General features: G+C 35.3%; 1 long non-coding RNA gene across 1 annotated transcript; it reads left to right on the forward strand.

Moving 5' to 3' along the window:
* The first annotated feature begins 6,692 nt into the window (after window positions 1-6,692).
* LOC138170185 (uncharacterized) lies at window positions 6,693-8,005 on the forward strand. The gene is made up of 2 exons (XR_011170557.1): window positions 6,693-7,626; window positions 7,734-8,005. It is a non-coding gene; the product is annotated as an uncharacterized lncRNA (long non-coding RNA).
* The last annotated feature ends 4,692 nt before the right edge of the window (window positions 8,006-12,697 follow it).

Raw genomic sequence — 12,697 nt, forward strand, 5'->3', positions numbered from 1 at the left:
ACCATGTTCTAGGGCATAAAAACCTCATAATTCTGTGCAGTAAGGCAGAAATATTAAATACATCCTTCTCAGATCATGATGCAATAAAAATTATATGCTATAAAGGCCATGGAAAGACAGACTAAAAACTAATTGGAAATGAAACAATTTAATCCTAAAGAATGAGGGGGTCAAACAAGAAATTATAGAAACAATCAGTAATTTCATTCAAGAGAATGATAATAATGAGACAACATACCAAAATTTGTGGGCTGCATTAAAGGCAGTTCTTAGGGGAAGTTTTATATCCCTGAGTGCATACCTGATTAAATTAGAGAAAAGGGAGGTCAATGAATTGGGCATGCAATTGAAAAACCTAGAAGAAGAACATATTCAAAATCCCCAAATAAATACTAAATTAGAGAAAATGAAAACCAAAGGAGAGATTAATAAACTTGAAATTAAGAAAACTATTGAATTAATAAATAAAACTAAGAGCTGGTTTTATGAAAAAAAAACAATAAAATTGATAGACCCTTAGTCAATATGATAAAAAAAAGAGAAAGAAGAAAACCAAATTATGAGTATCAAAAATGAAAAGGGTGACTCTACCTCCAATGAAGAGGAAATCAAAGCAATAATTAGGAATTATTTTTCCCAATTGTATGCATATAAATTTGACAAACTTAGGGAAAAGGATGAATATTTATAAAAATACAAGTTGCCCAGATTAACTGAAAAGGAAGTAAATTACTTAACCCTATCTCAGAAAAAGAAATTGAACAAGCCATCAACCAACTCCCTAGGAAAAAGTCTCTATGGCCACATGGATTTACTAGTGAATTCTACCAAAGTTTTGAAGAACAACTGATTCCAATACTCTACAAATTATTTGGGAAAATTAGTGAAGAAGGAGTCCTACCAAATTCTTTTTATGGAACGAATATGATACTGATACCTAAATCAGGAAGAGATAAAACAGAGAAAGAAAATTATAGACCAATCCCCCTCATGAATATAGATGCAAAAACTTTAAATAAAATATTAGCAAAAAGACTACAGCAACTTATCTAAAGAATAATACACTTTGATCAGGTAGGATTTATTCCAGGAATGCAAGGATGGTTTAATATTAGGAAAAACATCAGTATAATTGATCATATCAACAATAAAAGTAGCAGAAACCACATGATCATCTCAATAGATGCAGAAAAGGCTTTTGACAAAATACAACATCAATTCCTATTAAAACACTAGAAAGTATAGGGATAAATGGAGCCTTTCTTAAAATAATAGGTAGTATCTATTTAAAACCATCAGCAAATATTATGTGTAATGGGGATAAGCTACAAGCCTTGCCAATAAGATCAGGGGTGAAACAAGGGTGTCCACTATCACCCCTCTTATTCAATCTGGTACTAGAAATGTTAGCAGTAGCAATTAGAGAAGAAAAAAGAAATCAAAAGAAACAAATTAGGCAAAGAAGAGACCAAGCTATCTCTTTACAGATGATATGATGATATACTTAGAGAATCCAGTAAAAAAAAAACTACTTGAGACAATAAATAAATTTGGCAACGTTGCAGGATATAAAATAAACCCACATAAATCTTCTATAAATAAAAGTTCCTACATATTTCTAATGAAATTCAACAGCAAGAGATAGAAAGAGAAATCCCATTTAAAGTTAATGTAGGCATTATAAAATATTTGGAAATCTACCTACCAAAACAAACCCAGGACCTATGTGATCACAACTACAAAACACTTTTCACACAACTAAAGTCAGATGTAACTAATTGGAAAAACATCAATTTCTCATGGCTGGGTCAAGCTAATATGATAAAAATGACAATTTTACCTAAATTAAATTATATATTTAGTGCCATATCCATCAATTTACCAAAAAAACTACTTTATAGAGCTAGAAAAAATAGTAACAAAATTCATTTGGAAGAATAAATGGTCTAAAATATCAAGGGAATTAATGAAAAGAAATGCTAGGGAAGGTAGCCTAGCTATACCAGATTTCAATCTGTGTTATAAAGCAGCAGTCATCAAAACTACTTGGTACTGGGTGAGGAATAGAGTAGTGGATTAATGGAATAGATTAGGCACATGAGATTCTACAGTCAATGACTATAGTAATCTATTGTTTGATAAACCCCCAAACCCCTGTTTTGGGGATAAGAACTCACTATTTGACAAAAACTGCTGGGAAAACTGGAATATAGTTGGCAGAAACTGGGCATAGACCATTATCTAACACCATATACCAAAATCAAGTCTAAATGGGTGCATGATCTAGGTATAAAGGTTGATACTGTAAGCACTCTCAGAAAACAAGGAATAGTTTACCTGTCAGATTTGTGGAAAGGGAAAGACTTTATGACTAAACAAGAATTAGAGAGCATTATAAAATGCAAAATGGATAATTTTAATTACATTATATTGAAAAGCTTCTGTACAAACAAAGCCAATGTAACCAAGATTAAGAGGGAGGTGTGAAATTGGGAAAGAACTTTTACAACCTATGTCTCTGATAAAGGACTCATTTCTAAAATATACAGAGAATTGAGTCAAATTTATAAGAATACAAGTCATTCCTCAATTGATAAATGGTCAAAGGATATGGACAGGAAATTTTCAGAGAAAGAAATTAAAGATATTTATAAGCACATGAAGGAATGCTCTAAATCACTATTGATTAGAGAAATGCTAATCAAAACAACTCTGAGGTACCACATCTCACCAGTCAGATTGGCTAAGATGACAAAACAGGAAAATGACAAATGCTGGAGAGGATGTGGAAAAATTGAAACACTAATGCATTGCTGGTGGAGTTGTGAACTGATCCAACCTTTCTGGAGAGCAATCTGGAATTATGCCTAAAGGGCTATAAATAATTTCATACCCTTTAACCCAGCAATACCACTTCTGGGTTATATCCCAAAGAGATCATAGAAGTGGGAGATAGACCCACATGTACAAAAATATTTATAGCAGGTCTTTTTGCGGTAGCAAAGAATTGGAAATTTAAGGGGGTGACCATCAATTGGGGAATGACTGAACAAGTTGTGGTATATGCATGTTATGGAATACCATTGCACTATAAGAAATGAGGAACAGATGGACTTCATATTTACCTGGAGAGGCTTATGCGAACTGATCCTGAGTGAGAAGAGTAAAACCAGGAGAAATTTGTACACAGTTACAGACACAATGTATGTGTGATGACCAACTTTGATAGACTGGACTCTTCTCAGCAATGCAGTGATATAAGTCAATCCCAAAAGACTCATGATGGAGAGAGATGTCTACATCCAGAGAAAGAACTGTATTTGTATCCAGATTGAAGCAAAACTACCTGATCATTTTCCTTTTCTTGTTTGGTTTTGTTTCCTCTTTACCATTTTTCATTCCATCTGATACAATCCATCTTTGTAATCTGACTAATGTCTAATATGAAAGTATTTACAGATCCTATACTTGACTGTATGCCACCATGTGGGGAGGGGAGGGGAGGGGAGGGTACAGAATGTGAAAGTCAAGGAATTGTGGAATTGAATCTTGTAAACTAAAAGCAAACAAAGAAATTAATTAAAAAATAAAACAAAGAAGAGAAAGAGTAAACTGGGAAAACATCTTAGAATAAATCTGTCTTATATATAAGAAATTGACATAAATTCATATGAATAAGATCCATTTCATAATTGATAAATGTTTTAAGGATAGAAAAAGACAGTTCTTAAGAGAAGAAAGACAAACTATCTAGAAATTAAGAAAAAAACTGTTCTAAATCACTTAAAAATTAGAAAAATTCAAATAAAAGCAATTGTGCGGTTGCACATTACTACCATCAGATTAACAAGGTTATTAAAAAAAACAAAATGCCTGATGCTGGAAGGACTGTAGGCAAACTTCATTGCTGGTGGAAGTGTTAATTAGTCTTACTATTCTAGAAAGCAATTTGGAATTTTGCACAAAAAGTTACAAGCTATAACAATGCTAGGCCTATACACTATAAAGATCAAAGAGAGAAAAAAGGTATTTTATATACAAATGCTTCATAAAAGGGTTGCTTTTTGATGGTGGTGATAAAAACTGGACACTAAGGGGTACCCATCAATTAGGAAATGATTGAACTATTATGGTATATTAATATAATGTAATACTGTTGTGCTGTAAGAAATTAGGGGCAGGGGGAGACATTTCAAAAAGGTATGGAAAGACCTATGTGAACTCATTCAAAGTGAAGTAAAGCAGAATCAGAAGCACAATTTATATTATATCAAATTATGAAGTAAGCAATTTTGAAATATTTGAGAACTATGATCAACTAAATAATAAATCAGGCATTTTCATGACATAAAAATGATGAACTAAAATGCAAAATATGAAATATATTTCTGGACCAATGAATAAATTTATTTTGCTTAGCTGTGATTATGTGACATTGCTTTCCTTCCCTTCCTTTCCCTTCCCTTCCCTTCCTTCCTTTTTTCTTGGTTTGGGGGGATATTGGAGGAAGAAAACTATCTTCTTCTCTTTCACATTTTTGGCATTGATTGGGGAAAAGGCATGGGTAAATGAATGAAAATAATTTATTTAGCACTTTCTGTGTGTCAGATACTGTGCTAGTGCTGATGCCTACATATGGTAGGAGTGCAGGTAACCAGGATGGAATCCAGAATGCCAGAGAGAAGGGTAGAAGGCAGCTGAGAAGAAGGCCATAGTTGTATGCACATCAAATTTTCAGAGAATTCAAAACTCAAATGGATAACTAAAATACTGGATATCAGAGTCAGGATTCAAAAAGATCTTGGCAGGCTAGGACATCAGGCAGAATGAAATATGTTGAAATATAATAAAGTTTAATGATAATGTAGAGCATTTTATGGTAATTTCCCAGATCAATTTGATGAGCTTCCAAGGAAGTAAACCTTTGGGATTTGCTTGCATTTTTCTAGAGAGGGGTTAGATATGCTCATTTGATCCATGCTGGACTCAGTATGGATTGAGTAGTGATGAATTAGTTGGCTTACACTATTATTGGATGGACTCTTGTGGGTGATAGTACTCCTTTGTTCTGTAAAGGTAATCTTCACACTTTTTTTGTCCCTTTAATCTTTTCCCTTCTTTTAGAGGACAGACCCCATAACAAGAGAACTCAGAAAAGATCTGATCCCTTAGTATTTGGGGTGGGGTGGGGGAGGAGAGGAACATTAGAGTTGTCTGAGAGTACAATCCTAAATTCAGAATTTGTAAATTCAGCCCCAGAAAGGCAGTGGCCAAGTGGCAGAGATGCTCTCAGCCAAGTGACCCCTTCTAGAGGGAAACAATATGGTTTAAGTAGTGAAATTCCCTAAATTCCACTTTTAAAAATAATTGTTGAAAGTTCCTGAACTTTATTCTCCTGCAATGTGGAACCAGGTTTTGTGGGTAGCAGGATCTCAGAGAATTGAAGCTTCTAGAGGAAGCACAGCTCCTGGGAAGGGCCAAGGAATAAACTCACTAACAAACTTAAGTTCATAGATCTAAAAATTTTTAATTTTTTTTAAAAATTAAGGAATTAAACAAGCATTTCCATAATATAGCATAATAAAAAAAGATTGCAATGAAACTGCAAATCTATTATGTATAACTTACTATTCATTTTAAATATAATAGCTATCATAGTTATCATTTAATAGTTATAATTTAAATAGCTATCATTTACATTTTTTCTTACTCTCACCCCTACCCACTGAGATAGCTACCATTAGACTCAAATATGTATATACATACATACATATATATATGTAAATACACACATATCTGTGTGTGTGTGTGTGTGTGTGTGTGTAAAATTATTCTATACATACTTCCATTTATCAGTTCCTTCTCTGGATGCAGATAGTATCTTTTTTCATATGTCCTTCTGAATTAATTTGGGTATTTATAATAGTCAAAATGACTTATTCCCTCAGCCTTTTGGAGAGAGAAGAGGATCATACCAGGAGGGCCTTAGAGCTTAGAGTAGAAGTAATCAACTCACTAAAGCTATAATATATGGATGTAAAAGACATGGACTTTGTACTCTGGTATTGACATTGAGTCACTCAAATGGATCTTTGATCTCAATAATGTGGATATTTCTTCCAACAGTATAGAGCTCTACCTGACCAAGTCTTCCCATCCTGGGTGATTTTTTTTACCATAAATTTTACCTCAAAGAGTACACTCTGTGTGTGTGTGTGTGTGTGTGTGTATGTGATTTCTTCTGATGCCACAAGGAGAAAAGGTGGGGTAAGTGGACTGCCCATCAGTTATCCCTTCATCTTGCCATGTGACCATCCCATTTTAAAAATACATTCCTTTACTCATTATTTATAGTTTCATGTTTGTCATATGTTAAGCCTGTTCACATCCACAATTCACCTTTCCGTTGTCTTGAGAGTGATACTCACTCATTTTTTCAAAAGCTGTAGTCTACCATGACTCTCTTCCACATGTCAATACTAGTAAAATATTGTTATTAAAAATATGAACTTTTGTTTCTGGGAGAAGTTTGATGAGTTGAAAGGAAAGGTTTAATTTCCAGGGGGTGATACAACCCAATCCACCCCCAGCCCCTTGTTTGATTCTGGGATTAACTTGTCTATTTGCATTGTCTGTTTAAGATTCTTTACCTGCCTTTCTCTCTCTCTCAATCTCTCTCTCTCTCTCCTCTCTCTGTCTCTCTCTCTCTCTCTGTCTGTCTCTCTCTCTCTGTCTCTCTCTCTCTCTCTGTCTCTCTCTCTGTCTGTCTCTGTCTGTCTGTCTGTCTGTCTCTTTCTCTCTCTGTCTCTCTCTCTCTCTGTCTCTGTGATAGTAATGGCAATTAAAGATTCCCCTGTATTGGCTTGGTTTTCAAATTGATTGTATTAAAACCCAGAGTTTGTTAATCCCACCTGTGGGATGGGCTTGTTGATGTGAAAAGAGAGTCCTGAAGTGGGAGGAGCTGGTGATGTAGATTTGGAGAGACACAAGAGAGAGGTGGAAGATTTTTTTTTTGGAAGCAGCACCTCGTGGAGAGAGCGAGAGACTAAGAGGATTGCTGGTGGCCGCTTTGAATTGCCCTGGACTTTTGAGACCTGCCCCCTGAGCTGCCAAGGACTGAGGAGACATGGCTGTTTTGCTGGTACTTTGTCTGTCTGTTTTGATGTTATTTTGCCAGATTTGTCCACTGGTGAAAGACTGTCCTGTTGAAGAAGTCCTGGAACCTGGCATTTGGCTAAGAAGGCCTGAGACTGTCCTGCAGACAGAGAGTGAATACTGTCCACTGGTGAGGGACAGTACCGTTGTTGCAGGGGTCTGGAGACTGTCCGGCAGACAGAATGAACACTGTCCACTGGTGAAGGACAGTGCTGTTGTTGCAGGGGTCTGGGAGCCTTTCTGTTGGTACAGGAGCCCTGAAGAAGGATTTTCTTGTTGTATGTTTACAGAAATCCTGGGAGAGGGCTTTGCTAATGTGTTCAGGGGTTCTAGGACTGTTCTACAGACAGAGGATAAATTCATGAAGGGACTGGCAATGTATCTTATGGCCTTGCTAAGCCTTGTCTCTCCAGGAACTAAGATTGCTGAGAACTTGCCTCGTGTCAAGATGAAGAAAAGACCTCCATTTGGGTATTAAGTGCTGTGTTTAAACTTGATGTAACTCTGGGGTAGATTCAATTGTGATCCAGGGGTGGGGAACTTTTGACCTTATTGTGCTCTGTGATTGACAAGTGAAGGTATTTTACTTATGTTTGGAAACTAATCTCCATTTGAGAAGAGGGGCTTTGTGGTGGACTTAATTAAGGTATAGCCTAGGGGTGGAGAAGTATTTAGAATGGAGACTTTGTAATTGATTGAATGATTGGAAGGTCCTGGGGTGGGGTAGTCCTTGGAGATTATTTAATCACACTTAGTAAATGCTGTATTTTGAATGATGTCATGTTTTGATCTTCTCTGTTCTGGGTTTGTTACTGAATAAAATAGAGAGCACCTATGCTGGTATTTTGAACCTGGGAAGTTGCCTTTGCTTGATATTACATTACAGTCTCTCATCATTATCTCTGCTCTAAAGCCTGTCTAACTGCATGTCACAATCTAGAAATAGACATTCTTCAACTATTTGATTTTTCTTGTGTAAATAGTATAATCAAACTCAGATTGACTACAGATTTAGGAAACTTTGTGATGTTCTAGAGACTGAATGTCATCTATATCCAGGAATATAACTTGTGAAAACCTTCTTTTTCTGTATGAACAGCCTCATAAAGGATATTATAAATGCAATGTGGAGACAATCCTCATAAAATTTTACACAGATGGGAAGGTAGACATACAGATTGGTAAATTTTGCCTTTAATATTACTATAATTTTTGGCATTAATAAAATCTGTGATTTTCCCCATACTTTTGGTATCCTTCCCTTCTTCAGATACTCTGACTTGATCACACAATTCACTCACAGTTATGTTGTTTTCTGTATTCATCTCCTCTGTGTATTTTATCTAATCCAACTTCTTTTCCCATTTGTTGTTATTCTATCTCAGCCTCCTCTGTCAGCAAATTTGGGACTGTGATGTTTGAGTCTAAATGTGGTGGTTGAAGTGTCCTTTACAGTTTAATGAGTTCATTATTTAAAAAACAATCTTCTCAACTCTGACATTTAAAAAAATTTGTCATTCTATTTTTATTTTTAAGTGACTGTAGAATGACCTAGGATACTTGGTTCTCTCACTAAGCTTTCATTAAATTGTTTTTACCTTCCAATGTCTCAGCACATGTTATGATGCTCCAATTTTCCATCATTCTTCTTAATAACATTTTACAAATGACTCTATATTCTAAAGTCATGTTGACTTAAGTTATTCTGACAGCACAGGTCTGAGGGGGAGTTGCCTCTCTATCAACTCTGGGTGTTTTGCTTCTGATAGTAGTTTCAAGCTCTTAAATGTATCATATAAGGATGGATGCATATATGTTTCTCTATATTAAAGTTTAATTCCGTGGTGTGTTGGAGATAGTTTGTACTGGCCCCAGAAAGCTAATTACTAAATTTCCATTGCTAGAATTTACACTTTGGAAATTGGCAAATGTTACAAACTGGGGATTGATTTATTGCTTTGTTGATTGTCTAGACTTAAAAAAGCGATAGACAAAAATTGCTGATTAAAGTTAAAGTATGTTGTGCCTATCTATATCTATCTATATCAATTTTTTTTCTTTTTCTCTCAGGGAACCAATTGTTAGACATTTACCAGGACTCCTCTGGTTGGACTCAATATAATGTTGAGTGTTTTCCAAGATCATTTCTTTTGAAGAGAGCTCAAATATTGAGTAGTATCATATGTCTGCATTGCTTTAGGGGTCTTTTATGGGTTGAAAGTGTAACTCACTGAAATTTTGGGGATTGTTTATCTAACAATTCTAGAAGCACTTCCCTTTTCAGAGAAGTCCAAACCTTCTGGATATTATTATAAGTTTGGGTGCTTGCAACAGTGTGTGCCATAAAAGGGAAAGTTCCCATAATGTTGAGGGTTTCTCTGATAGCAACCCCAGGTTCATTCTGCTTTCAACATGGGTTGGAACCACGCAATGACGCTTTAGGTCTGGAGGGCTATAAAATCCTAGGGTGTAGTGACATTCACCAGAGAGAGATGTACTGATAATTTATGGGCTATTTAAGTGCTTTCTACATTTTCTTTGGGTTGGAATAAAAGCTGTCCTGTGTTTGATATGCATTGTTAGACTTGATTAAATGCAAGGGACCTGTGAAACCTTTTACTCACATCCATGTAGAAACACACATGAGATATATAGCAGCTTTAGTTTGATATTTCTATAGAAAACTCTGGGTGGGAGCAAAACAATCCAAGGAAATGTAATTTGGGGAGGGGGGAGAATGCTCCCAAGATTGTACTTGGTTGATTTAGGTCCGGAATTTGGAGAACTGGAATATATGTTATATAAAATCATATACTTAGGTTTGGACAATCAACCTCACAAGAGCAAGGAAGGGGAAACATGTTTAGCAAGTAGCTTATAAGACAAAATATCTGGAAAGTTCAGCTGATTATAAGTTCCATTTATCTTGGTAGTGTAATATGGCAGACATATAAACTAAGATAAATAGAAATTTCACTAAGAAAGGCATTTCTTCTAGGAATAAGGAGGTGACAGTCTCACTCTCTGTCCTTAGCCCTGGTTAGGGCACTTATGAAATGTTTTGTTTAATTCTGAAGGACATTGAGAAGTTGAAGAGTATCATCTTGTTCAGTAATTTTTCAGTCATTTCCAACTCTTTCTGACTACAATTGGGTTTTTCTTGGCAAAGATATTGGAGTGGTTTGTCTTTCTTTCTCTAGTTCATTTGACAGAGGAAGAAACTGAAGCAAACAAGGTTAAGTGACTTGCCCAGGGTCACACAGCCAGTAAGTGTCTGAGATCAGATTTGAACTCAGGAAAATGAATCTTCTTGAGTCCAGGCCTAGCATTCTATGCATTGTGCCACTTGGCAGCCCTTGAGAGTGTCTATAAGGAGATAAGAACGGTGATGAAGGATCTCAATTATATCATATGAGAATCAGCTAAAGGAAGTCAGGATGTTTGTCTTTGAGAAGACTTAGCAGGGCACACAACAGTTTTCTTTGAGTATCTGAAGTTTTGTCAAATGGAAGAGGGATTAGACTCGATCTATTTGTTCAAGGCTGAACTGGATTTGGAATCAGAACACCTGGTTTCTTTCCCCTCCCCCCCATCTTTGTTTATATATGTATATATATATATATATTAAATTTTATTTATTTTATTTTGAACTTAAGAAATAAGAAACCCAACCATTTCCATAGCATTTGAGAATAGAATAAAAGAGAATTTTACCTAATTCCCTTATTCCATGGGTGACTTGATATGTCATTTCATCCCTCTCAGCATTGGTTTCCTCATCTATAAAATGAGAGATCTGAACTAAGTGACCTCAAGGGTCTCTTCAAATCATAAATCTGAGATTCTATGAACCTGTCAAAAATGGAAAACTTAGGGTTGATAGATATATAAAATAGAAATGGGTGCCTTAGGACACCATAGGTTCACCTTCATTGATCACCTTTAAGTAAAGGCTGGGCAGATAAATACTTGTCACCCATCTTGGATTTGTATGACATATACACAAGGAGCTGGGTCCAAAACTGAATCTAAGGAAGACATTTGGGAAATTGTGCAATGCTTTTAACAATGACAAATTTCTCTCCAACAAAAATGAAAACAAAATATCTTTTAAAATAATATTCTTCTAGTAAAGCCCCATGATTATAGAGTATGAAGTATCACAATCTGTTATGAAAAAAATTTTCAGGTGATTGAAAAAGCAATGATATAGCTATCATTTTAAGTCCTTACAAAGTACCATCTCTTATAGGAAGCTTTCCCTAATCCCTTTAGATCTTTACATAATTAAAAATACTTTTTTAAGGTTTGCAAAGCACTTTACACATATTATATTATCATCAAAATAACCCAGAGATATAGGTGTTATTATCCCCATGTGTCAGATGAGGAAACTGAGGCAGACAGAAGACTTGACCAGGGTCACACAGCTAGTAGGTCCTGAGTCAAGATTTGGACTTACATGTTCCTGACTTCAGGTTTAGTGTTCTACCCACTACACCTCCTCCCCAGCTGCAGGGTTCTTCAATGGAAGAATACTGTATTGTGGGCATAAGTACACGACAATTTATTATCAGTGATGACTTGTTTGCTAGAAGTGGTATAAAGCAGAAAACCTAGGAAATACATGATTAGAAGAAAAGGTGGACTGGTCACATAGCAAGAATGAAGGGTAGAGGGCCTAGGTTCTATATCAATATCCACAAAGTGTTCCAAGATCTCTGAAAATGCTGAAAAATGCCTTGAAAATTGGTTGAATCCTCTATATGAGATGCTTCCCTTCTCCAAGCATAGATTAAGAGCTATACAAGGTGAGAAGGTATGGATGAGTATCACTTACAAGTATTGAAAGGGCACATTAATGAGATCACAGATCCATTGAAATATTTAACTATCATTTCTTTATTAATTTCATACCCACCCACTTCAAATTAAAAACAAACAACCCTACAGACATGGCTTTGTAGTGATGAGACAGATTTTTATGGGTGTAACCAGGTCCCTGACTTCCAGTCACATCTTACAATTTTCCATAGTGTTGATATTACTTCTCTGTACTTCCTTTGGTTGGAGCAGGGATAGGGAGTAACAAAGACAATAAATGAGTTGCCATGGAGATTTTGCCTCCTTGGATTATCTGTTTGAACCAAACCTGTGCATTGTTCAAGAAAAGAACACTTGATACTTCAGGGTTGTCATGGACAAAAGAGGTATACCTGGATAAAAGAGGCAAGTCTATAATAAAACTTATTTATATTGATAAATACATATATAGGCATATATAAGTATATTTTTGTATATATAAATATATTAAACAAGTAAACTAAAGTCTGTATTTTAATACATTTATTACCATCAATGTGATTTGTAGAAATAAAATCTGAAATAGTTTTAGGAACACCTCTTTCCCCATTTTTTGCTTACTTTCTGGTTATTGATCATATTTCACAAAGGTGAAGTTTCCAGATAAATGAGTTATGGATAAGTAAAGGGTTGTTACATCTGCCTTATATACTAAGCCTATATATTTTATATCACAGTC

Source organism: Petaurus breviceps, unplaced genomic scaffold, assembly GCF_028583685.1.
Source record: "Petaurus breviceps papuanus isolate PSGF00001 unplaced genomic scaffold, PetGlider_PUasm1.0 38, whole genome shotgun sequence".
NCBI classification, from domain to species: domain Eukaryota; kingdom Metazoa; phylum Chordata; class Mammalia; order Diprotodontia; family Petauridae; genus Petaurus; species Petaurus breviceps.